Consider the following 27,886-nt stretch of genomic DNA (forward strand, 5'->3'; position numbering starts at 1 on the left):
TGCATTTTTAGGGGTGTCACAGTTGTTTATTGCATCCCTGTTACTGCCTTACTCTTGCATGAAGCTGTATCTTTATGTTGTGCAGTTATACTACATTTGTAATTGAATGTATGCCCTATTTCTATTGCTTCCACTGCATCAATTTTAGATACTTTCATATCTTAAGTATCATCTTCCTCTCCAATGTGTCATACTAACATACATTCATGATACTTCACCACTGTAGAGATAAGACCAGATAGCGATTTCGAGTACTCGTGTTAGCAAAAGCTATAGAAATGAAACATATTGTTAAAAGGTAATTAGAGATAATATTCGACTATAATAACTTGGTATCTAACGGAACTAAATTAATTGGACGAACAGTTTTTATCAATGAAAGCTGTGTTAAATCATTTATACTAAAAAAATCACAGGGCAAAAGAAACACACGTTTTCCTGATCCCAAACAATACAAATGCATTCGGAATGTCAATGGCTGCCAGAAAAGAAGTTCGAATTCCTCGATATAACATACTTAAATAAAGCTTCAATTGGCATTTAGTAAAAGGAAAGCGGCTGCAATAATTAGCTACAACAAAATAATAAAACAAATAACTATCGGAACATAAAATGAGACATTAAAATTAGCTATATACTGCAATTGTTCTATTTATTCAACTAAAATGCATTGACGGTATATTTATTGATGATATACAGTCATTGACAAAACAAAACTTTGGTCCTGCCTAATTTCTTACTATACCATGAACTACCTGTTCTTCGTCAATCGAGAACCACTAGTGGAGAAAAAATATAAACACATCATATGAAAATATAAACTTAATTTAAAAAGTGACAAGATTGCAGTATCAAATCTATAACAGCATACTGACTAGAAAAAAAAATATATAAAAATTCGGCACGAATCGAAACCTCAGGGAAGTATCATGTTTTAACCCGATTTTAAGCCTTATCCGTGTTTTCATTCAACATCAAAACACTGTTGTTGTCAATATATACGTCCTGTGGGAAGGAATATAAAAACAACCATACAAAATAGTAAACACAGAATGCCAAAACAATCCAGTAACTCGGGGAGGTAATTTTTCATCTTCTGACAAATTAAGATTGAGTTTCTTTTGTACAGTCACGCAGTCTTTAACAGTACCAAGATAACATTAGAGTGCTAAAGGGAATAATATCGCTTACAAGATAAATAATAGTGGCCATATAATTGTATGCGTCTACAACATAATTTTGTTAATTATTTTATTGAACAATGCATGTCACTTTCTCGTGGATTTGATACTTTTCGTAATACAATTGAGCCATTTGCATCAGCGAAACGTTTTTATAAAAAAACAAATTATAATATAAATAAAACTGTACATAATTTCATCCACATACATTTCATGCAGAACCCCCTGTTCATAGTAATTTAAAATTGCGTTTGTTCATAACTAAATGTTTTGTTTTTGTTTGGTTCTACTTCAATTTCCTTTTTCCTCGTTTGTCTACCCCGGACGCTTACCCTACCGGTGCACCTGGTCCATGCTCCCAGTTTTTAGTGGAGTCCGAGTTGCTCATTTGCTTTTGTTACTTTGTATGTATAATTTTAGTTACTGTATGTTCTTTGTTGTGTATGTCTGTTTTCCATGTCGGGTCTTTGTCCCTGGATTACATTATTTTGATTACCGCTATAACCTTGGTTCCCTTGATTACTCTTTTCCAAAATGTATTTAAGGATGTAGACCTAAGGTAAGGGACATAACTCTTGAAATCACTGATATGTTTGTATCATATTCAATTTCACCAAAGTCTATCGATATTTCATTAGAAACAGAATAAAATCAGTCCAAGTTACTTTGATGCTTACAGAGATTAATGTTAAATGGAGAATACAAACGTTCCAATAATTGGTTGTGTCCCTTACTATATGTCTAACTCCTTAAATTCATAGTGGTTTTATTTTATTTTCAACAAAGAATGTGTTTCCATTTTTAAAAAAATGGTTGACATTTCGTTAAGGTTTTATCAAAGCCAATGATTATACTAATTGGTGGAGTCAGAGTTACTGATTTATTTATTCATATGTGTTTTTGATATTTTTTCTGTGTTTAAGCGTGTGGAGTTTATTAGATGTTTCGGTCTTGTTTTTTTTATTATTTACTCCCTTTTCTTACCACTGAACATTTTAGATGTCCCTTAAACCGCAAATATTTTTGATCTCATTATAGATATCAAGCAAAGCATGAAATATGTGACCGGTTTTGATGTCAAATTACTTATAAGTATAGCCGCTATCCGAAGATAAAAGGCGTCAATCATAAGTTCATTCAATACATAGTAATGACTTTTTCAATAAATCTTGCTTTTTATTGACCCATATCGTATTAACTCTACACCACAAATCGTACATTTTAATATCCTGTAAATTGCAATTGGTTTGACGATTTGTGGTTTAGAAAGGTTGATTAAATCAAACCTCATGTGATTATACTATTTGATTTGATTCAAAGGAATAAAGCGATATACATCCTTCAATTTTCTACTTAAAAGCTCATGACAAGAGTCTTCAACCGAGAAAGGCTTTTATCTTAATGCTTAAAAACAACATTTCCGTTTCTCAATAACTAATCATTTCAACTTAAAAGGGGGAGAACTCTTTAATGTTGATAAATATTATTTAAAAGTAAAGACGTTACAACATGGAAATAAACAAGTAAGTTTATATCTGTTTGTAATGTATTGATCCGAATTGCAATGTTTTGAAAATGTATTTTCGTTGGAATTGAAAGCTTGAAGATTTCGTAATATAATTTTCTTTGTAACGGTAACATTCGAAATGTTAAAACTGAAGACATCAGTTATATCAGACGTTTTGTTACTGTACCGTTAAAACAGTTTTTGACCATTCAAGAGATCGGTATAATATATCAGTTTGCACCATGAACTCCGATTTGTTTAACGTGTCATTCTTTTCCTACCCTCTATCCTCTACGCTGGACGTAATATTTAATCAGTAGAACAACTCGGTGGATATTTATAGAGACGCAGAGATCGCTTAAGGTTACATTCCCTGTTGGTGCATCTGGTCAATGATCTAAGTGTTGTTATGAAATCTACTCGTTAAGTCTTGTTTATTCATTTTATTTGCCGTGTTTGTCTATTTTCCGAGTGTTAATATCACACGTCATACGTTATGCCAGAGCTTGCCAAAATTACGCAGACTTTTTGTATCGCTCTAGACATCTAACAAGTAGGCTTCTGGAACAGAGTTATGTTGCTACAAGATTGAAGTCATCACTACAGAAGTTTTATGGTCGTCATCATGAACTATAGTTTTTTTCCCAGATATAATGTTGGATGGGTTTTAATAAAAATGGCATGCGGCTGTGTAGTAGATTGTTTAATGTTCATGTAATCTTACACAACAAATGATGAAGCTTTTGGAAGGAGAAAATTATAGTTTAACTTCTATTTTTTTTTTTTTTTTAATTTTCAAAAATTAATATAAAGCAATCTTTAATGTGCTTTCAAACTCTGAAAAAAAGATAATTGAAGTCACTGACCAGTACTATGTTTTATTACCTTATTATAAGATTTTGTCTTGTTTATTAAATATACACATATTTTTCTCTATTTTAAAAATTTATTCAGGACAGGGCGATCTATTGCACTGTCGATGTACTATTGCACGGTGCAATAGTCTCCTTGAGGAGTCTATTGCAGTGACCCCCATAATAACCTTTATCTAAGCCTTTTGTTTGGTTGAACTTTTTTATGCGCTTCATTGAATTGGAATTAACACAAAAAACTCGTGTGTAAAAACGTAGATGTGACTCTCGTCTGCCAATTCGTAAACATGGAGCGGTCAATTTCCTATTCCTGGTCGAATGATTGTCTCTTTGACATATTCCCCATTTCCATTCTTTATTATATCTCATAGACAAATTAGGCAATAAAACAATTATTAAATAGGATGGATGCAATATTTGTCCTTTGGTACTGAGAATGATCAAGTGTTCTGGTCTATTGCATCCAACCCATTTAATAACTGTATACTATTTTGATAAAGTATGAAAAAATCAACTTTATCCGTGAGGAAACTTTTCCCACAAATTATCTTTCTCTGAAAAGGACAATGTTTTTAACAAAGAAGCTATATCTTTTAATTTTTGTATTCAATAAAGATATATTGTAATATCTCATAAAAGAACCAGTTGATTAAAGAATATGTACATGTCGGTATGAAACGTAATGGAACACCCGGCAGAGATGGTTCATGTGAAATATATAACGTAAACACGAAGTTTAGAGAAAAAAAAGATTAACTGAGCTTTAATAGTTTTTTTTTCTTTTTGTTAAATATCAAAATCAAAGGAGAAATAATTTTTAAGTATATTTGAGTATACTCGTACAAGTACATACATTTATGCCTTGAATATGTTTTACAACATGCTTAATCGTTTGAAAAACAGCATGTATAATGTAAAAAGTGCCTTATTAATGCAAAGTGTATTAGCGATGAAATGGGATTTGCATCACTTCAGATGGAAAATCGTGTCAGCGACAGACTGCCCAATAATTTGAATATTGCATGATCAGCTACTTGTTTTAAATTTCATAACACATTAATGCCATATGCATTTTGTTTGATAAATTGTAACTGACTCCGCAATTGTTCAATTGTGATATGCAAATGGAGAAAATATGTAAAGCTTTTCATAATAACAAAATGATTCCTAATTTGATTGAGCAACACATTTTGTCCAGAATGTATTATTTTATGGCTTCGAATACGGTAAAACCTGTATAACCCCGGACAATAATAAAAAGTGTCAAAACCAGACGTTATATCAATATAATTGATTCAGTTAATTGAACATTTTTAGACACAACACCTACACCTTTTCAAAACCATCAATTTGCAACGTTCAAACGGGTTTCGGTTTTGATAGGTTTCACTGTAGATTTGATGATTTGTACAAAATATCGCTTTGTTTTTCTGTTAGCTATCAACTGATACTAGCTGTGCAAACAATGTCATTACCGGATATCAGAGATCATTTGTTTTTGAAGTTGTTTTGACAGAAACAATGCAGGCATGGCTATAAACGGAGGTAATGAAGATGGGGTGCATTTAGTAACTATTTAAAGAAATGTTTGTTTTTTCAATATATGAATTTAATTACACATTACACTACATATTTTCATATTAAATTTATATGGAAATATCAATTCTGACAAAGTACTTCATAGAATTCAAAGAAAAAGGTAAACCGAATTTTTCAAAATATAGTTTGTTTAGGGACTATACAAGAACTACGCTAAGTGCCACCAATTCGTTCATATATTTGGATTCCTGTGCAAATATCACGTTCATGTCTCGTTTTCTCCTATTATAAACCGGTTATTAACAATGCATGTGATATTTTAAACATCGGGTGTTGATTTAATTTTTGCAAGAGCTTTCCCGCCATCTTACTTTTTACACGTCTCCTTCAGATTTAATAAAAAGAAACCGATTCATTTTTAATCTAGTATTCTAAAGCTCGTGTGTTAAAATTTTTGTTTCAACCATCTCGAGTAGAACAATAATTTTAACCCCTCATTTCTAAGAAAAATCTATATTTTTTCTAGTCCAAAATTTAAAGTATATACAAAGTAATAAACATTAGGTTTATATTAACTAACATTTCAACAAGCTAAGATACTCATACACGTGTCCTGCTAATATATTAGCAACAATCGCTGAGAAACTTGATTGGGTCTTGTACTAACTTCAACGCTAATATCTTATTGGCTATGGTTGTCCATGTATTATAGACTTTATAAAACTATTACAGTTATATTACAAATGCGGATAATTTACAAGTCTGCCTACCACTATTCATCATTCTGTTAGAGAATAAAAGCATGGTAGCTGTAATGGTGATGACTGACTTACAGTATGATTTAACATTGTCCGATTTTACAGATATATCACTTTCGAATCAAGAGTGAAATCAATTTTATGAAACATTAGATTTGTTGATAAAGAGTATATGTATTATACAGATAACAGAAAAATGTAACTGAATGCTGAATACAGTTATTTGGATTTTTGACATTTTGTTTAATGGAAATCTAATTTGACCTGGAAATAGCAATTTGTGACATCGTCTCTGTGTAGAACATTGACTTCTGAATCTGAATGGACCTACTATAGTGGCTTTGAGAAAAGTTTCATAATTTTAAGCAGGTAAGAATACAGGTAACTAGCTTATTGAAATCTAAAGGAAAAGTATGTAAACAGAAAAACAAATGATTACTGTATACATAATGAAGGTAAATTAGAATTTACATTCATTTATTTCGCAATAGTCGGTCATTATATACTGCTGATAAGAGATTACTCTTTCTCTAATTTTGCTTCAATGTTCATACCGTTTGACCGATGTGGAAAAAATGTTCTCATCACTAGTGACTTTTTTGTTCTCTGAGTTCGATTGGCATAGAAATTGATTGTCTTGGACTCCATCTTGAATCAGCTCGATTGCCATTGTAGATATATTTCAGTAAAATGAGATAATTTTGGTGTTTTCATACCTTAAATAAGAATTATGAAGGGACTCGGGAAGATTTGAAGTGTAAAAACCTTTGAAATATTCTTCTTTTTTTTTTTTTTTTTTTTTTTTTGTTTGGAATGTTTGCGTTTCCTACGAATCGGAATCATAACGTGTCACCCGCTTTTCATTTTTGGGTAATTCTGACGTTATAGGACATTAGAGAAACAGAATCTACTCAAAGCTTGTTGATTATGAATTTTCTCACCTCTCGTAAAAAAATTCTATGGTTTGAATAGCTCGGCAAGCCTCGCGATCAAAACTATAAAATTTATTTCACCCGATGTGAGAAATTCCATAATCAACTCGTTATCATTGTAGATTCTATATTAGAAACACTTTTACGCAAACCAAAATTTGCCATATTATATAATTTGATTTTTAAAATTTGTTTTCTTTGCATTGTTTTCCGTATTTTTAAAATTTTATTGAATTTATAAAGAAATTATGAAAAGGTTAACCTACAAACAATAATTAAAAGAGAAAATGACAGGAAAGGTATATCTATACGACACATACTGGGAAGGTAGTTTCATACATTGGTAGTAATTTTCGTGGATAGTCAAAATGTCGGTACTGTTTTAAGATTTAAAATCATTGATTTATGTCACGCCTACAATTTTTAAAAAGATTTTAATTTCAGAATGAATCAAATTCGTAGAATAATCCTGTTAATAAATACACAAAAATTGGTACTCAACGAACAATTAGCTTTTCCACAAAACTGGTTTTACGAATAAACCGATTACTACTGTTAATGGAGATTTTTTAGGGTTATCTTCATATAAACGAAGTTAATCATAAAATCACAGCATCATCATTACATGAATTGAATCAACGCCCTAAATATTATATCAACAAAACCTGCGATATTACTAATTTTTTCAATAACTATATTGCACCATTTTGTACAAAACAATAGGTAAAATATATATATTTTTACGTTCTTTGTGACACAATAATAAATAGCTACGTTTTAAACTGTTTCTGAACCAAATACAGTCAAAAAGAAATAATCCGAATTTTCAGTTCGCGGAAATAAATAGGTAAGTAATAGCACCCTTCAGCTGACCCGTCATCATGTTGTTTTGACCATCAGGTATTCCTCGTGTCGTATTTTCCGTGTGCGGTTGCCCGAGAGTAAGAGATGTATCCAGGGGTCGTAATTTAACTACGCCATGCGGCGTCTGAGCCATTGTTTAGTCAGCCAGTTTACGTCACCAATATAGATATTGTTATTCTTATCGTATGAACACTTGTAACATCATCATGCATCTTCTCGCCTAAAACCATTTATACGTTTTGTTAACGCTTAATTTGAGGTAACCATGGTATACAATTCTGTCTTTGGTTTCAACTTTTTAAGATGACATTTTTTATCTATTGCAATAGAACAGATATTGACACAAAACAATTAAAATCATTAATTGATTAACGGCGTAATCGATGACCGGACCGAAATACAACATTTCATCATATCCGTGTCGGAATATTTACCATGAAACAAATATAATGATATCGCAAACTGTTGATTATTAATGCTTAAAACAATTTATAAATTCTAAAGTCAAGAGAAGGTTAAATCATAACTTGTATTAATGTCACGAAGGACATTTTAAGTAGCGCATAATGCATTACGAGAAACACTTAAATCCCCCTGTTTGTCTGGAAAACGTCATCTGTCAGCTAATATTGGCTTCATTGACCCACCATTTACAATTTACATTCAATTATAAGATGTTTTCACGTTAGAACAGACACTTGTGTCGCACTGAAACATCATATCGCACTAAGCAAAGTTGGTCTCAAGTAATAACTTAGCTGAATAAATTTTGGTGCACCAAATACCTTTTCGGTGATTTATAAGATGCATTAAATACTTTTGATTAGAATTTATATACTTGTCGTTTTTTTGTCATGTCACATAGTTTTGCAAAATTTTCAAAAACAAAAGGTTACTTTTTTACTACATTTAATCATGTAGAATCCCCTCCCCCATTTTTTGTCTCCGCAGCCATTTTCAGGTAAAATAATTGATATATATGTTCGAATTTCATGGCAGTAAAGTAGAATTTCCATTCAGCAACACTATTTGATTAGGGTCAATGTTCTACAAGAAGATAAGTTTAATTCAGAACACGTACCTAATCAGTCACTTAGGCACGAAACCTGGGAATGGTACTTTTATACGACCAATCATTATCACTATAGACTGAGTATTTACATTGAATTTAACCAACAATTACAAATTCGTATGATGTACATCAAGATGTAAAACCCAACACTTTATTATATGATTTTTTAGATTTTAAAATTTCTAATTTAAATTTTTAGTTCTCATTTAAAAATTGTCAAATTTGTTTTCGAGTACCAAACAAGACAAGGCATCTTCACACAAAGAAGAAATTACTTTGGGTTATAGTCCTTGAGGAAAGTTTATCACTGGATACAAGTGGTTTCTAAGACAGATCTGTCTGAATAGCATATAGAAACTCTTTGTAGTCCAAACATTTCCAGTTCATATAAATACAAGTAATTGAAGTATTGTTCATCTGTACAATAGTTTGTTTGTTTGGTTTTTTTTAAGTAATGATCTATTTTAACAAGGCGAACAATGATATATTAGCTGTATAAAGTTTTGACAAAAGAAAAAAGACTCCGTGTCTTTTTCAGACATTCATATGTTTGAAATGGTCTAACAAATATTATTCTAACCTGTCAAAATTATAATGTTTATTAAGAATGTCGTCATTGCAAATATCCAATAGCCTCCGTATTGTGTATTGAATTTGTCGATTGGTAAGATGGAGATGGATGGGTTCCATTCACCTTCAATTGTCACCTCTTTATATTACTAGATATTATTGAGTTGTTCTTTAGAAAACTTAAATGGCCTTGAATTAGTTCAATTCTTCATTATTTTGGCTAGATCAAAGTATCGATTTGAAAAAAAAAGGCCAATTACAAATGGAATATAAGAAAAATAAAACTTCTCTTATGAAAACAATATCATTTTTAATCGACCACGTGTGTTAAGCCATAACCTGCCTCAAGAGACTATGATTTACATATTCCCATATAGTGCATTCCAAGTAAAAAAAATGACTTTCTATATCATGTAACTGTATTCTGCTCTCCCTTAGAAGGCATTTCAAGACACGTTTGACTGACATCTTAAAAAAAAACTTTCTTCGTAGAGAAAAAAAAAGAACAAATCCAAATTTGAATATTTCGCGATAGTTCAATTACGATAATGAGGATACAGCTGTTTAATAGTTTTATGTATTTACCCTTAACTATTCATTATGAGTAGAGATTTTACCATCCATGTTGTATTGGTTCTTTCAAAAATATATTTAGGTTTATTTGTGTTTATAGAATCGTTTTGTTTTAATATTTTTGTTTTTGCTTGTGTGTCGTCTTTGGAATCGGTATTTCATTACTGAGTATGACATTATCACTCAAATCAACTTGGGATAGAACGAAGTCCAAGTACAAAATAAACATTAGCAATGAAGCAATAACACTGTCTAAACTGTTAGGAATAGATTAGGTAAACAAATCTCATCTTATTCTCTTATATCGTTTAAAGGATTGTTGATGTACATCTGAATGCTTTTTCTTTCCTAAGGTATACTGCTTCTAATGGAAAATGGTCAAGATGTTAAGAAGGCAATGATTCACAGTAATGTGATTGTTATTGATTCATTTGTTTTACGTCTTTCTGAAGGCAATTCCTTTTCACTAAGGCTAATATTGTCTCAACGAAGGTCATATGTCCCTTTACAGCATCTTTAATATAATAGATACGAATAAATGAGTATCTGAATGTGCTAGTTCTGTAGCAGATATATAAATTCATTTATCAATTGCATCAGTAAACTTACCAAGGGATCATGAAATCTTTATTGTTTTTCTACTATGTGCACTATCTTTTTCATAAACAGTTCTACAGGTCTTTTGTTCTGAACGATGAAAGAGACCCAATGTTCATCTGTTACTTTAGATGATACATTAAGGAATTGCTTATTATATATTGATCTTACCTCACTTAAATGGCAATTCACTTGCACAAGTTATGCACTACTATGACTTTCATTATATTATTAATGATATTTATAATGCAAATGTAAAGTTTATCGTATGTCGTCACAATAGAAGATATCACTGTGACATCATTACTTACGATCAATTTCGCACTTACGATGTGTTTACAAGAGTAATCAATGGAAACAAGATTCTGACAGAAATAAAAAAAAATGTAATCCAGGGACAAAGACCGGACATGGGAAAAAGACAAACACAATAAACATAAATTATGATATGACGTCTTCATATCGTCAAACAGTATATGTCGTGCAACCTCACCTATAGTACCTGCGCACTGTCTCTTGTCTTTCACTGTCGGATCGAGACAAATCACTCATTTAAAAACGTTCACGCGACGATTTAACGGCTGTATGTTATCTAATACTATACTGATACTGATACTGATCTAATAGATGGTTTACTTGGATATGTGGTTTATTCCTTAATTAATTCAACTCCCATACAGGAAAAGATAAACGGAACAGTCGTTATTTTGGCTACGCCTAGGAAAATTTTTATCACAAAAACTACCATATTTGTCGTATTAGAAAAGTAATAACTCATTTTGGGGGTAGATTTGTGATCCTTTTAACATGAGTTTTGCATTTATATTCTCGCAGTTGCTCGGTGTTAATAATCGAATATAAATGCCGTACCCATGTTAAAATAAGTACAAATCTACCCCCTCCCTGAATTATTTCTTAAGTAACTAATATGATACATACAAAGTGATACAAAGGAAATGAGCAATTTGAACTCCACTAAAACCTGGGAGCCTGCACCAGGTGCACCGGTAGGGTAAACGTCCTCTGCCTTTCTAGAGACACCCGCCGAGTTGCTTATAAAACGTCAAGTTCGGAGTAGAAGAAAGAGGAAAGGAAAACTATGACACGTTGAACAAATCAGTTTTACTTTTCATTTGATAATTTTATGAATGCGATTACTCAAGTGTTTACCGATTATCTTTATCCGGTGAAATAATTCTGCTACATTCATAATGACCAACTAGAAGATTTATAATTACTTTTTTTTACACCATAAATGATTTTAATTTTAAAAGTATGTTCGCTTGATTAAATCTCCAAAATTCACACGGTTACAGAATAGTAAATATGGCTTTATTTATTGGCATAGGTTGCAACAACTCATTGATAAATCTCATTTTATACGGTTCGGCACTGTACCAAGTTCGTTATAACTATCAGTAACTTACCACATTTAATATTTGTGACAAAACGTTCAGTTTACTTTCTCTACAATGTATAAACTGCATCAATTTCTAACTATACTCCCCTGTAGTCTATCCAAACGGAATAGTTTAGACAGATGAGATGATTCTGTAAGTAATAGAAATTGAAAACTTGACGCCCCATCACCTTTTTCTGTATCAATTTGCCAATTTTCAAATGTTTCGGAACTGTTAAATGTATCCTGTCATAAACATGGTGCGTTAGATTAAAATCCATTACCGAAAACACTTGAAGCGATAAAATATCTATATTTCAAATTAAATTGGTCAACTTAATAGTACATCACATTCCTGCTATACACGAAAAAAGATGAGATGTTGTTTGTATTTCAATTTGACCAGTCTTTTGTACGGTACAATATTTTTGTGTCCAATTATGGAGGTTAATTGATTGATTGATCATGAGTTCAAATCCCCTTGCATACACATAAATTTCATACATTTTAGGACAACCAATCGAAAAAATAAACCTTGCATTGTGCTAGTTGGACACGCCGAGTCTGACAACCGGAAATTAGGAATGTCGTATTACTCTACTTTAAGCCAACCAGACGTCACTCTACCCATAATACCGCGTGTCTGAAGGTGAAGCAGAAGCTACAAATTTTGAAGTATTTGGTGTGACTCGACTTGGGATCGAACACATGATTCCCATGCATTCGATACAAGTACGATACCCTAATGGCCTGAGATCACTGAATTATAAAGTTTTTTTTTGTTTTTTTTTTTTTATGTATCACTATAATTTTCTTCTCATACAATTATAAATGGCGATATTTCTGTTTAATTATTAGTAGTATTGTCGAGGGCTAGTGCAACTATCTCTCTCGGTAAACAGTTTGGTATAAATTGTTTTAATGGCTGTTCATAAAATGTGATGTTTCTGTTGAAAACTTAGATAATTGTAATATTAAGTTTTTATCCTTGAGCATCATAATCTGTTGGTTAGTTTGTAAATACCTCATTTTATCTATTTCTACTGAGATTCGAAGTTTTAGATTATATGAGCGTTTTCAAAACGGTAAGTGTTGGGTGTTATTTAAACAAACTTAATTGCTTTTTCATATTATTATTTAATTCATTAATGAACTAATGCATCTTTATACTGCAGTAACTACTTCAAATAGTGTTTTAATGTCGGACTTAATTTGATTTAATCTTATAACGTGAATGAATAGGACGGAATCATGTCACGTTTTTCTAATTTGTATTCAATACATTGAACAAAGTTATGTAACAATTCCAAATGTCAGAGGTTTCTTTATTTTGTCAAAGACTAAACACTACAGAGCGGCTTAAATTGTGTTGTCAAATAGGTTAATTCATTATACTGTTGTACTGTAATGTAACCCAGACCTTGAATATTATCAAGCAAGTAGTAAATTATGTCGTTAGCTCTTATTTACTTTGATTTACTTATCCCATTCAAATTTTGACTGTAATGCTAACGTCCAATTGGCTAACACACATATTGAAGCAGCAGAACTGTTCCGCTTAGTAGTTTCAATGCCTGTAATTAGATTCAATGTGATCCGTGGTACATACTGACTTTTGATCAATATAAAGAATGGTGTTTTAACCTATTAACACAACTTGTTACTTGGTGAGAAATGAATGTTCGATTATCAAAGTCGTCTAATTCCATACCCATCAGGTAACAAATGAAAAATGAAATTATCGTCAATGTCAAATGAAAATCTGAAATAAAATTCTGCTAGACGGAACTTCTATTGTTGAAATATTTGTACGTAACAAATGAATACTTGTGATGGGCCATTTGTGATTTATGATTGCTTAAAATATTATGTTATCTTATATTGGACATTTTTTTTCCACAAGGACGGTCATTTAAAGGTAAGTTTAGACAATAGTGTGCATAAAAAAGTTTTTTGTTCTCGATGTTTCTTTTTTTCTGTGCAATTTACTGAGAGCTAAAGAATATAAATACGTCATATATTGTGCAAAACTGTGATTTCCAGTATGAAAAATTAAGAAATAGTATATCCGACAGGGAAGCTCTTGGTTTCCTTTTATATCCTAAGTTTTATTAATTATCCAAACTATTTGCTATGGAAGTGTTGATATAGCGCATTATTCAGAACATGAGGGGGAAAGGGCACAAAATATTCATTTTATTCTGTTCATTTCATATATGTCTTCTTATACAACAAACGACCAAAAACTTAAACCCTAACATATAACAAGCTTGATGACAATATAGTTTGATTAATGGAAGTTTTCATGATATTCCATACTCAGAAATATATCATACGCTCCTGCTGATGAATTCTTACATTTATTATGTTATATGTTATGACAAAGAACGTTGTTGTTATAAATGCACGGCCATTAAAATAAATTTTCCCCTTTCCGTCCTATGTACAGTCCAGCATTTCCATTTAAAGCAGAGGACGCTTATCCTACCGGTGCACCTGGTCCAGGCCACAAGTTTTTATTGGAGTCCGAGTTGCTCATTTGCTTTTGTTACTTTGTATGTATGATTTTAGTTACTTTATGTTTGTTGTTGTCTATGTCTGTTTTCCATGTCTGGTCTTTGTCCCTGGATTACATTCTTTTGATTACCGCTATAAATTTGGTTTCCTTGATTTCTCTTTCCCAACCCAATTTGTCGCTGATAATTTCCTCTACACCTTATTACTTCCATTTTCATAGAATCGTCAACGGCCTCTGTCTTACTAGGTTATTTAAAATTGCATTTAGCTGTTTCTTCAATATTTTATTCTTTGTAATTAGATTAAATACACTTTAAGAATAAATAAATACTTGTATAACCGATTTAAGCATTCTCCACATCCTATTCCCTGTAGACAAATCCGTAACCTCGTTTATCTTGTACATTTACCGCAATGCTTACAAATGTGTTTATTTTGATACATTCAGACAAAACTCGTCATGTTGTCTTCATTCATTTCGTCATCTCTGAGTTCATTTTGTGCAATACAGGGAACGCACGAAATTATACGAGGAACTTTGCAAATGCTTCTAAAAGCGGAAGCAGAGTTATTTTTGGCATACCTCGTACCTCATCAACTGTCTCAGGTTTAACTGAGACGATGCTTCTCATTTACATATCGTACTATATTCAATCGGTGTTTCTGTCGCTTATTTTGTTTTGTTCGATTTTTTTCATGTTTATTCATGCTTAATCCACTCCCTGATAATAAAAAAAGCCTGAGTATTAAAAATATGATCAGCTGTATCGAGAACGCTGATTGTTAAGCCCGTACTTTACAGCCGTTAAACCTATGGCTTTGTTGCACTCCTGATTTTGCGTCAGATACTCATAACCTTTTTATCATCCTTTCAATATTCAGATTTCTGTAATTTTCTTTCTTTAACCTAACGTGCATACGGTCCAAGATTGAAGTTTTTAGTGATGGCAAACTTGCCCATTTACTTTGTTTCTTTTAGGTGATTTGCTTTTGTTATTTAATGTTCTTTTGTTGTTTGTGTCTTTATTATCCCTTATCTAGTCATTGTTCTAAGATTATATTCTTTTTATGGTCGTTCAATTCTGGTTCCCTTGATTTCTCTTGAGGAATTTAAAGGCGAAAATGCACGGCTCTCCCCTTACTTTATTTTTTGTAAATGTTTCAACAAGTACACTGCAACCCTTTAATTGCTTGCAATGTAAATATGCAGTTATATAATAGGTGTTATTATCAACCACCAATGCTTTATTGACAGATTTTTAAGAGTATGCTTAAACTCGTTTGACATTTAATTAGGCAAGACACTATAGTCAAAACCATTTATAGAGGAGTAAACGATTTAAACCTGACATTTATGCCTTACCAGATCTCTCTGCTTTGTTTTCAAATTCAGAATAATGGAGTTTCTGTCAAAAAGCATTTAGAAATATCATGTCGACAGCACCAAAATAAAATGTGCACGATTAAAATCAAAGTCTGGTTATTTTGGCATAGTCAACATTAATAATATATATCATTGTCGAAGTATTTTTCAAATTACACAATATGCAGAATCATGATTTAAGGACATTAAGGTCGAAGTCGATTATAAAACGATATATTGTTTTACTATGTAAAATCCCAATACAAAAAGAAGTAATTCATGAATGTAAAACACTAACAGCATCGCTTTATAAATGCCATGTTTTTGCGCCTCGACGTTTACCTGGATTTCAGGTATTAGTCTTTTTTAAGAACTAAAATCGTATTGCCATTCTTGCTTAATTTTACACAGATCATTGATATGTATTTAGACTAAATTTTGTACTGTGCTGAAGAGTTATGTTTGTAACGATATGTTTGAGTACTTTACTTCATTACCTGCGCTGATAGATTCCTAAGGTGGTTACATGTACATTGGTTTATTGTTGGAACAATCGCATGTACTGTGGAGAATTATGTGAATTATTTCATGCTTTAGTGTATTTCTATTTAAGAATCAGGCTAAATGGGAAAAATTAAAAAAAATTGCATATCAAAAACCTACCGATCTGAAAGTGTAATCAAGGGAGCCAAGGTTATAGCAGTAATCAAAAGAATGTGATCTGAAAAAAATGCCAGAAAAATAAGTTATCTGCACTCAAAGTGTTAATTTCCAATGAATTTCAATGGAATTATTACTCAAATTATGAAACGATAATAAAATCACTTAAAAACACTTTCAAATATTATTTTTATCATGTTTCAGCCACTAACTGGTTTTTACACAGCATATACTACTTAAATAATGTTAGGAAAGTTATTCCTAAAATTCAGACATTCCCATTGAATATTGGTACTGATTACAGTTCCTCAGACTCTTTATATTCATAAAAAAATCCTTTTTACATGGTTCTGTTGAAATTTGAATCCTGTTGTCGGAAATGAATCAGGACAAGAGATATATTTATATGTATTATGTACATTATTTCTGTTGTAGGTCTAAGAACTAACCCCCCATTTTTTTTCATTATGCGTTCCATATATTCTGTTTTCTCTTTATCCCATTGTGATTTAAAAAAAAGCAATACTATGTTTAATTTCTAAATATTTTCGAAGATAAATTACTCTCTGTCTGATTCTTAGTCATTTGTAGTCAGATATATTCAGATTTATCTTATAAGTAATTATCTGAAAGACATTAAAGTCAGACTTAAATGAAAATTCCAGAGGTTCTTTTGTTTTTCTCTTTTATTATGATGAAAATAACTGTATGTTAGAATTACAAAATTGAATGAAAATCATTATTTTCTCTCATTCAATACGGTGCTTTAGATAAATAATTGTGATGTGACAGCATAAAACACTAAATTTATTAAACATAAACATCTGATTCTAAGATATATTAATGAACTTTCAACACACTGAAATTATCAAAAATAACAAGATAAAAAGGGACCCATTACCCGCTTTTCATATATTTATATGTGTTAAGGCAAAACCAATATCTATTTTGATTGTCTTTCATTTAAGATTCTGTCAAAACTCATTAAATAAAATGATAAGTTTCACATGTAACATGTGAAGTATAAAAGCTAGTTAAATAATTTATTGCTGACATTTTCGAAGAAGCATATATCAATTTCTGGTAATTATCTAACGTTTAAGTATTAATTGAAAAGTTTTATCATCTGCTTTATGATTATACAGTTTGATGTTCCATGGTTTTTAAAAGAATGACTTTTCACATTTTCGGAACATTTTGTTTAACCTAATTCTAAAGCAGAAAAACCCTAACACAAAGCAAAAGAAAACTTATGGCATATATATATACATATATACAAACGTCTCAGAATGTGACGACTCTATTCCCTACACTGCTCCATCGGGTCAAATTGATACAGGGAAGATATGTAAACGTATCGAAAGGTCTGAACAATTCAGTTGGCGGTGTTGCCATAGATTTCACAGCGGTACGAGTGCGAGTCCCGCGGAGGGAACGACCAAAAATTTGCATCGTAAATTTGACAGTTCTAAATTCGTTGGGAATTTTCCAGACCTTTCTATACGTTTACATATCTTCCCTGTATCAATTTGATCCGATGGAGCAGTGGAGCAAATAGAATAGTCACATACTGAGACTTTTGTATTTATGTATATATAAACCGTATGTATGTGAAATGGTTTACACAAAAGGACCAATTTATTTGAAAGAGTTATGTTTGCCTATGCCTATCTCTTCAATTTGGTAATCATATTTGGTTAGGGTATGTGTTGTAACGAATTTGACTTACTTCAGCATAAACCAAAACCAAAAAAAAAGACCAAGCTTTCATGTGCATTTAGTTATGATGGTTGTTAATTAAAACCAAAATTCAATAATTACTGTTAGCATCAGTATAAATCGGATATATATATTCTAAAAATTCTTCCAAAAATTCTTAAAATTGAAGAAATAATATTTTGTGTTTTATCAGCATTTCTTTTTTCCACTCTGACAATGCTCACACAAAAAGTCACAAAAAATTAACATAAATCCATCATATAGAATTAATATTTTGACATTTAACTTGTAGTGCGCTTTAAAACCTGTTTAATTTTCATATCGGAAATGCCTGTACAAAGTCAGAACCGTTCCGCTAGTTTCAAGCGTTCTCGTTCGTACCTCGATACTGCCATTTATTGTACAAACTTTCTTTTTAACTATTGTCTAGATTTTATCAGTTCAATTATTTTGTTATTACCCTTCATATACTTGAAAGTGCAGCACAAATGTTACAACAGCTGTTAGATTGTCTAATCTTTCATCGTGTATTTCCTATGTATGAATTGATCTTCATGTAGGATCATTTTTAATTGTCTATAGTAATTCGTTTTTTTTTGTTTTTTTTGTTTTTGTTTTTTGTTTTTTGTTTTTGTTTGTTTTTTTTTTTTGTTTTTTGGGGGGTTTTTGTTTTTTGTTTTTGTTTTGTTTTGTTTTTGTTGTTTGTTTTTGTTTTGTTTTGTTTTTGTTGTTTGTTTTTGTTGTTTGTTTTTGTTTTCTTTGTTTTTTTTGAGGTTGTGTTTTTACGATTACTAAGTTCCTATTTCTTGATTGCTTATGCCATTGTCAATTATTACTGGCATTCAATGTTTTTGTAGCAGACATATCAAAAACTCTGTAGGGAATTATGTGAATAAATACACGATCAAATAAGACATTTATTCGAAAATACATACATCAGTTTTTGTGGTAATACGTAAATATATAGATTGCTACCGTGCGAACAGTTGATTAACGTATTTTTACAATGAAGACAATGCAACCTTAATATACCGTGCATTTGCTGAGAAATATTAAGTTTACTTTAGAGGTCGTTTATTTTATCATTAACTGTTAGTCAAAGAAGACTCTGCTTACGAACTTCTTTGAAAAATGTCTTTACAGATGCACGAGTTATCATGGGAACCGTGCTTCTTTCGAAATCAAAGAATCTGTATCAAATAATACATACAGAATAACAAAAGTAAATGAGCAACATGGAATCCACTAATAACATGGAGCATGGACCAGGTACATCAGTAGGGTAGGCTTCCTCTGCTCCTCTGCTTTTCTAGAAACACCCACCCGCCGAGTTGCTCATAAAAAAATCAAGCCTGGGGTAGACAAAAGAGGAAATGAAAATTAGCTATATGAAGCGATAAAAATCAGTTTTGGTGCAAATGGATATACCGTAACGATCCACAAATTCATAATGACGACCATAAAACTTCTGTAGTGATGATTCTAATTTTGTAGCAATATAACCCTGTTCAAGAAACATAATTGAAAGAAGTCTAGTTAGATACAAAAAGTCTGCGTAGTTGTGATACGCATGTGCTGAAGGGATGTTGTCAACAATGAAAGGAAGGTTGACAATACGGAATGAAAAGGCATTGCGTATGGCATATAGTTTCGTCAATAATTTTCCTTCACCATCTATCTCGAAATGTAGATCAAGATATGAAGCTGACTTTGCAGTGTCTGTAGTATATTTCATCTCAAGGTATCTTGGGTAGATGCGATGTATCCAATCCCCGAAAATTTGGGGAATAGTAGTATAAAAAGTAAAAAAAAAAGGTCTTAATGCTTTTGTATTCTGATAACAATTTTGAATTGATGGTCTCCAGAAAATCTTTTGAATTTTTCATTATCCATATAGAATAAATACCATTACGGTAGTAACATGTGTCGCTGTATTTTCGCATGATTTATTGCTTTGTTATATCAAGTTTAAGATCAAATGTCCCGGCCTTTATGCATATATATTTAGTTTTGACCCATGAATTTTGAATAGTTTTGAATGTCTTAATTTAATTTGCCTATTTCCTCTATATTGGGATGTATTGGAATTGTCTCACTGATGACGTTATGATATTTTTTCAGCCGATATATGGTTCAAAACTACAGGAAACAGGTGCAGCAATTACTCAATCACCTGAAGCTGCGAACTAGGAAACGGACAATGCAAACTTCACAACAAGCACTCGTATTGAGTTTAAAATGAAATTGGATGTTCTGAATGGGTATTTTGCCCACTTGCAAGATAAACTTCTTATTGTTTGTTAAAAGTCAATTTCGTTGAAAAAGGATTCGTATTTTTATGACAGATGAAACTTTTTTATACCTTACTCAAAACACACACTCAACATCGGTCAATCGGGTCGTTGTGACAACCGTAATACATCTGAACTGATGTCTTGAATCTATAGGCAGCATATATCTGCGTCAGAAACTTTTGTGATAGCCACCGAGTTCTATTAAAAATCAATGTAATTGTTGCAAAGGCTCCTTATGCCGGAACAGAAATGCTACTAAATAACAAAGGCTATCCGAGACGACAAAGGGGAGGTCTTTATATTTGTTTCGTTGAAGTCTTTCAAGATATGCCCATTCGTAGGTAAGATTGGTGAGTCGTCAACCTCTTAAGAAAAAGGACTAAGGAACTCACAATATTAACAAGCATGTACTGTACAATATTGAGATCTTTTATAAGTAAAAAATAAACATTTTTAGGAAATGTACTCCGATCAGGACAAAGACCTAAAAGTAACAAGCTACAACATTTGTATTCCTAGTTGCCCGCAATACTTCTACAACACATGCCTCTGAAATGGACCCAAGATCATTCATACGGTCTTCGAGAAACAAATGCTAATAAATGAGTGAGTTGTATTCTGAAACATATTTTCATAAATTCTCATCATTAATTTTTTTAACGCTTATTCAATACTTTTGCTGACAAAAGCAATAGTGCCAGAAAGACATTTCGTTTGACAGAAAATTGTATACAAGTCACCACTATCTTTGCATCTCAATCAGTTCTAGAAGACATGTACACTGGAGAGAAGTAAAACATAAACATTGTGTTGTAATTACATTGTCACTCATTTATTTAGAATTAGTCTGCGCGTGGACTGTGTCCAATTGTTGTGGTGAAAAAATCTAATCAGAATTAATGAATAACAAAATAAGATGGCAAGGTTGTAAATACATTATCATTAGCTTGGGATTCAGATGTTTCATATATTCTAATTAGTGGAGTCTGCAATTTATTGCAGGAACCGATCTGAATGAAGGATGCTCTATTAACAGGAAATGATAAATCTTGATATTGTAATTTGCCTACAAAAGCAAATGATGATCAAATCACGCCACTAGAAAATTAGTGTGCAAAGCATAACAAAAAACAAAAAAATGAACACAAAACACAAAACAAAACACAAAATGTAAACATGGTCCAACCGTCCTCCAATTTTAGCATTTACAATTTCAAATGAAATGAAGTTAAAAATGGTGTTAAAAGAAAACTTCTACAATTGAGGTATTTTTTCTTCCCAATTTCTTCCTAATTTCTTCTATTTTTCTTTATAGTAAGAATTGTACACGGACAGACAGACGACCGTAAAATTTCCATACACTATTAAATCCATCCATACGCCCATGCGAAAAGGAAAGTTATTTTTGTTTTGCTACTAGTTTACAAATAAACAATCTAAAGGAAAAATATTACTTCAAAATCAATTTCAATACAATTTCACATTTATTTTGTGATTATATTTCAATTGAGTTAAAGTTTTATTTTGCACAAATTCCACTAATTTTTCGACTCTTTAATTGAATGAATATTTAGTATTTCTTTTACATTTCCTACAGCACAAATAAACGGAAAATATATACTTAATTTCGTGATATGAGTCAATCACGAAATCCACGTAAATTGGTACCCCGCGAATATACGTACATTCGCAGTATCTCGTGTTCAAAGAAATAGCGATTTTTATGACACATGCACTTACAAAACGACTAAACAAAGCGACTGTCAACACATCATTAAATCATTCTGATGATTCCATATCCGATATTAAGAATATTAAGTAGTACTCCGCCTAAGAATCATGCAAAATGTGATTCATGGATAAAAAGCCTACATATTTTTATTTTTTATATTTTGTTTGAGTTGCCATAGTATACAGACATTAACATTCAGTTTTTCGTATAACCCGTGCTCTTTGGAGATAAAGGTTGTATAGAGTGCACTGTAGATTTCAAAATTAAGGAAGATAACTCTGTAAATTACGCTCAAATACAATAGAATCTACTGGATTTTCAATGTTGATTATCTCCTAAGAGCAGGCAGATTTGAATGAATAATTACATATTTCACAATATAGACCTATAAGACAACTTAATTACAAAAATAAAAATATGTAGGATTTTTAGGGTGTATCACATTTTTCAGATTTTGCATGATTCTTACAAAGACAGATACTTAGTAAGTTATTTGAGATTAGTCTATTTCATGTTTAGTTGTAATTGCTTTCTTGCTTTCCTCATCAGAAAAAGAAGCTTACATAAAAAATTAGTAATAATATCAATGAGGATTTATCTAGGTTGTCAAACTATGATAAGGAAATCTAAATCTGCGATCTTATATTCCAGGAATAAGGTGTTCATTCTCTAAATGCTAGTGTGTTTTATTGTTTAAATATAATAATAATTCATCATCTAGTTTCTTTCATTACGTAAGTCAGTTACCCAAAATGCCACATCGAGTACAATTATTCTAAAGGTCTGTATATATCTCTTTCTGTAGGAATAGAGAACTAAACGAGCAAAATTAATCTTATATAAAATTTATATTGTAATTGCAGTACCTGAATGGACCGGTGCAACTTTCATTGTGATATGTCATCATTTCAAAACTCAGTTTCCAATTCGTCATCGATCCGTAAAACTTATACGTTAAACCGGTGATCGCTTCCGTTTTACACTATATGACAACTGAATAGGTTATACAATTTACGGAATCGTTTCTTTTGTTTTTCCATTCAAAAACGTAATGTGCGAAATGATAACAATTCTATTTTATTCGCTTTTTTTTGTAATAAAACATAAAAGGAGTTTTTAATATTTTAAATTCAAATTAAATTATATTGATTTTTATAAAAGCGTCGTTTGAATGAAATTCTGAGATTGTCTTGTCACGAATCATCATTTTACATACCAAACCGCGTTTAGAACGGTCACTAGTCATCGATCCGTCACAATATTGTCCTGATCGGTTCAGGGACTATATTTTTTCTATGTAAATATATCATGAAATAGACCATATGGCAGTTAATTGTACATGATTTGATCTTATACGTCACTTAACCTCATCTTATACTACATTTAAAGTCGACATTGTATATAAAGATGATGATAAAGACGATGTCAGTACCTATATCAGATCGGCGATTGATATTTCTGAAAAAGCAGAGGACGTTTATCCTACCGGTGCTTCTAGTTTTTAGTGGTGTTCAGGTTGCTTATTTTTTTTTTTTTTTTTGTTTTTTTTTTTTGTTTCTTTGTGTGTTTTATTTAGTTATTTCATTTCTTTGTGATATGTCATTTTTTCCTTGTGTAAGTGTTGTCCTTGGATCATATTCTTTTGAATACTGTTCCTTCACTAATACCTTTAAAGTCCCTTCCAATAATGATTAGTACAAGGACCTATTTACACAACACTTAGAATTTGTTGATAAGGCATATGCCATTTTGACAGAAACTTATTGATGTATTTTAAAGATAGTTGAGAACTTCTTTTCATTTCTATTCCCGAGGCACTGTGAGCTTTTATATGTATGTTTTATGAATCTCGAAATTTTTACTCAATTAATTCATTATTCCAAACAATACAACGTTAGAATGTTACGATAGCATCGTTATTTTCATGTAATAATTGAGTGCTGTTTAAAAGTGTATCGATAGAAAATAAATTGTTTGGTAAGGGACCTTTCTGTGGTGTTTATGTTTCATTTTAATAACGGTTATAGTGTGTGGGAATTTGCTCTTGACAGAGCTGTTTGGGACTTCTCGTGGTGGGTTGACAGCGAATATATCATGTGAATGTACATTTAATCGCCATAACCGTGGATATCGAATTTTGTAAAGTTTTGAAAGTACGTAAGTAAGTTAGTGAGTATTTACAAATTTAATATCATAGGTCTAGTCGGGGACCCACGGTTGACTACGCTCCGTACCTCCCTCCGTAGTCAACAGTTGATTTCCGACGATGAAGAGATCAGATCTGTCACATTTACTTATCATTTGGAATTTAATGAGGTAGACCTACCTGGGATAAGGGACATATTCTTCAAATCAGTAAAATGTTTGTATCATATACAATATCATCAAAGCCCTTCAAGCTTCCCTTTCAAACCAAATGAAATCAGTCCAGGTTACTTTGATGCTTACATGAGATTGGTATAAAATGGTGAATACAAACGTTCCAATGATTTGTAAGAGTTGTGTCCCTTACCCTAGGTCTCGTACCTAAATACATTTTTAATGAACCAAGGAAACCTCGAAAACATGTACCCCATGAAAAGTCTCTTTTCAAGTTTTCCAGAAACTTCTTCCGCCTTGGAATAGCATCAGATATTTATTAATATATTTTAACCGTAACAGCGTGCAACTATTTGTACATAAAAAAGACACCATGATGCAAATGATAAACTTGCATAGTGCGATTGTTATTTTATTTTTTGTTTTTGTCAAAACAACGACAATTTGAATAGGCAGAAGATATCCAACTTAAAACTTATTCTCCTGTCTCTGCGATAGTTTTTTAACGAAATTATATGGTTATGTACAAACGAAGTTTCTATTTAATTTTTATGTGTTGTCTTGTTTAGAAACTGTTACTATGTAAAAAAACATATAACAAGGTCATACCAACAAAAGGCTGTTTCTCGTGTTAAAAAAAAACTTTGAATAGTTGATAACATTTACAAAAAAGTAACATCTTGTGTACGAACAATCAAACGAAGCAACACAAAACATTTATAAAGTATCAAACAAACATATAGCTGTCAGCACAACCTGTTTGCACGTATATAAATCAAAATTAATTGAAGTTTCAGCACGTTTGAGTGTATGCGTCTTTCTATATCTGACTGCAATATCAAAGAAATCGTTTCTATTATGTAACACGTAAGTGCTTCATATTTATTATTTATATATTGATGTAAGCTATTTGCGCAAGTATTTATCTTTTTTATCGAAAAAGATGATTGAAGGATTGATAACATATTTGATCGTAAAAGATTAATGCATTAATAATAAACATTCTGTTGACGATTTTTTACCTCTGATTCTTCGTCGCAAATTGTGCAGGTACACAAAAATAATACTTTTATAGGTTGTGATTTGTTCTTTGAACCGACAATTTAGCGGAAGATCTAGATTCTTTTGTAGATTTTATCATGAATAGATCGAATAAAATTAATTTGGCTTTTTAGGCGGTCGTATCTCTTAATATTTAGAAAAAAAAGTAGTACGTGTATGCACAACATATTCATTACCATGCAACTGCTTCATTTCATATAAGCAAATGCAAAAAATAAAAATTTGACAAGTTTTCAACAACTAGAGGTAGTGCGACAACTGCGTGATTACCTATTGTCTATCACTCTTTCCTAGGATACTGAATGATAACAATTGATAACAATTGATACTACAGTTTCCAGAAGTTGTTATCACTTGCGATAATTATTTTTTAATGCTTTGTCTGATTTTGTTTGTTTGTTTGTTTGTTTTTGTTTGTCTGTTTTTTTTTTCATACAAATTCACCAGCAAAGAAATAAATGTCGGAGTGTACATGGAATGTACATTTAAGCACGAGATTTGTGAAAGATGGCTCAATATTGAAATCCCCTCTATCAAGTACCATGTAAGGAAGACAAAATGAAAACAGTTTCTTTCAGTAAACAAGAACTCGTTGTCATTTTTTTTCCGAAAATGGGTCCCATAATGTGTATATCTACAGGAAGAATGTTGAAACTGTTGTGATTGCTAGATGCTGAGAAAAATGTGTGGAAAAAGTTGTTCCGGACAAAAACACAAACATAATTACAACATAATTCTCCCTCTCCGTCAGAACGTGACTGTAAATATGTATTGTTTAATGTGTAGAAACTAGACAGAAATATGCCATTGTTCATAAGCACTTTACGTAACAAATGCCTGTGCTAAAAAAACATCATATTATTTATGCATCGGAGCGATTATAGTGTACACTTCTTCGATGATACAAAATGAAAGTTTTGTTTGAATTGCCTAGTTTGGAACCCTGTTTGTCCTTTACCATGCCTGAAATAGTCTTGAAATAACAGTCATATACATGTAGTTTGGTCAGACATACTTATCCAGTTCCAGTTCAGTGTCACAAAATGTATTGACTAAACAATATCTATCTATTAATCTAGAACAACAGCAAATATACATGTTTCATTTACAGCTTATTTAAAAATTATTGCGATTGTTTTTATTTTTGCACAAAATGCGGCTGAGTTCATGTCGCAATGATCAAAATTCTCATTATGAAACTTTTTTTATTATTATTGCTGATATAGGGTTTATCAAACGAAATTATAAGTTTGACTTTCATTTGTGTTCAAAGATAAAATCTTATTCATTGATGCACGTAATAGCCTTTGAAATCTAGCACGTCGGTACCCTTTCTGAATGCAATTTTAAGAATTTGATTCTGTTGTTGGTCGGGTATCTCTGAATCTTCCCTTTTTTCTATAATGTTAGGCGTACACCTTCAAGATACTTATCAAGAATAAATAGAATACACTCTGACATTTTTATTTGACATTCAAGAAACTGATACAATTATTCTGATTCGAAAGAATTGTTTATTCAGGTAGGTTAGTAGATAACATGTCTGAGTCAAGTACCATAAATTACGTTTATCCGTTTTTTAATTAACGTTTTTGTTTTAAAGATAATAAAACTTCCTCTTTATTTGCATTCGTTAACAAAAACGTGTGTTTACAGAGTCGACAACATAACTCGAGTATAACGGAGCTATTTCTATTAATCACATCAATTATTGTCTTATATCACATGTACACCTCGTATTTCCGTTAAAATTACACCTTCTATAAGAAGCCTGGTTTCTGATTTATTGATAAAAAGTGCATTTTAGATATATTTTAAAGATTTTTGTCATTTGTACAGCTGTTGGGGGGTATTTTGCCCTCATAGCCGAGGTGTCGAGAGCCCAACTCGTGATAATTTATTCCAGAATTCCTTTGTTTCGTTGTTCAAAGTAATGTAACGTGATGTATCGATTTTGAAAAACGAAAGCGAGTATCAGTTAATCAGTTAAAAAAACTGTCGCGGACGAATGATTAGAAGAAATTGAGATACCACGGAAAAATGAAATAATCGGTCACTTTTTTAATAGATATTCGATGAAATTAAACAGATTTCTTATAGCAGGGAAGGTTATTTGCAAAAAATGCCAGTCTTTAGAGTCAATATTCCCTCATCGTATTTATCGGAAATATCCTTCCCTGTCATGATATATCAATTCAATGCGTTAGTTTGTTCCGTTTCATGTTATTTTAATTGGTATAGTATTTACATGTATATGTATAATTATTACACTACTTGTTTGCCCGAAGTTACTGTGTTAGGTGAACCGTAAATCAACCTTACTCTCTTATGAATTACCTTCGTTTTTATCATCATC

At 31.5% G+C, this 27,886-nt stretch overlaps 1 protein-coding gene across 5 annotated transcripts in view; it reads left to right on the plus strand.

The window, feature by feature from the left end:
- Nucleotides 1-5,834: 5,834 nt before the first annotated feature.
- LOC148601174 (G protein-coupled receptor dmsr-1-like) overlaps nt 5,835-27,886 on the plus strand; it is a 34,790-nt gene continuing 12,738 nt past the window's right edge. For 3 of the 5 annotated variants that reach the window (XM_088555806.1, XM_088555804.1, XM_088555809.1), the window contains exon 1: nt 5,835-6,226. The gene's annotated coding sequence lies outside the window, so the exon portion shown is untranslated. Of the gene's footprint in view, nt 6,227-25,251; nt 25,336-27,886 lie in introns of those variants that run through there. The other 2 variants (XM_088555807.1, XM_088555805.1) reach the window with 1 other exon arrangement.

Source organism: Perna viridis, chromosome 12, assembly GCF_037379345.1.
Source record: "Perna viridis isolate PV_CMFRI_1.1 ecotype Kerala chromosome 12, ASM3737934v1, whole genome shotgun sequence".
Classification (NCBI taxonomy): Eukaryota; Metazoa; Mollusca; class Bivalvia; order Mytilida; family Mytilidae; genus Perna; species Perna viridis.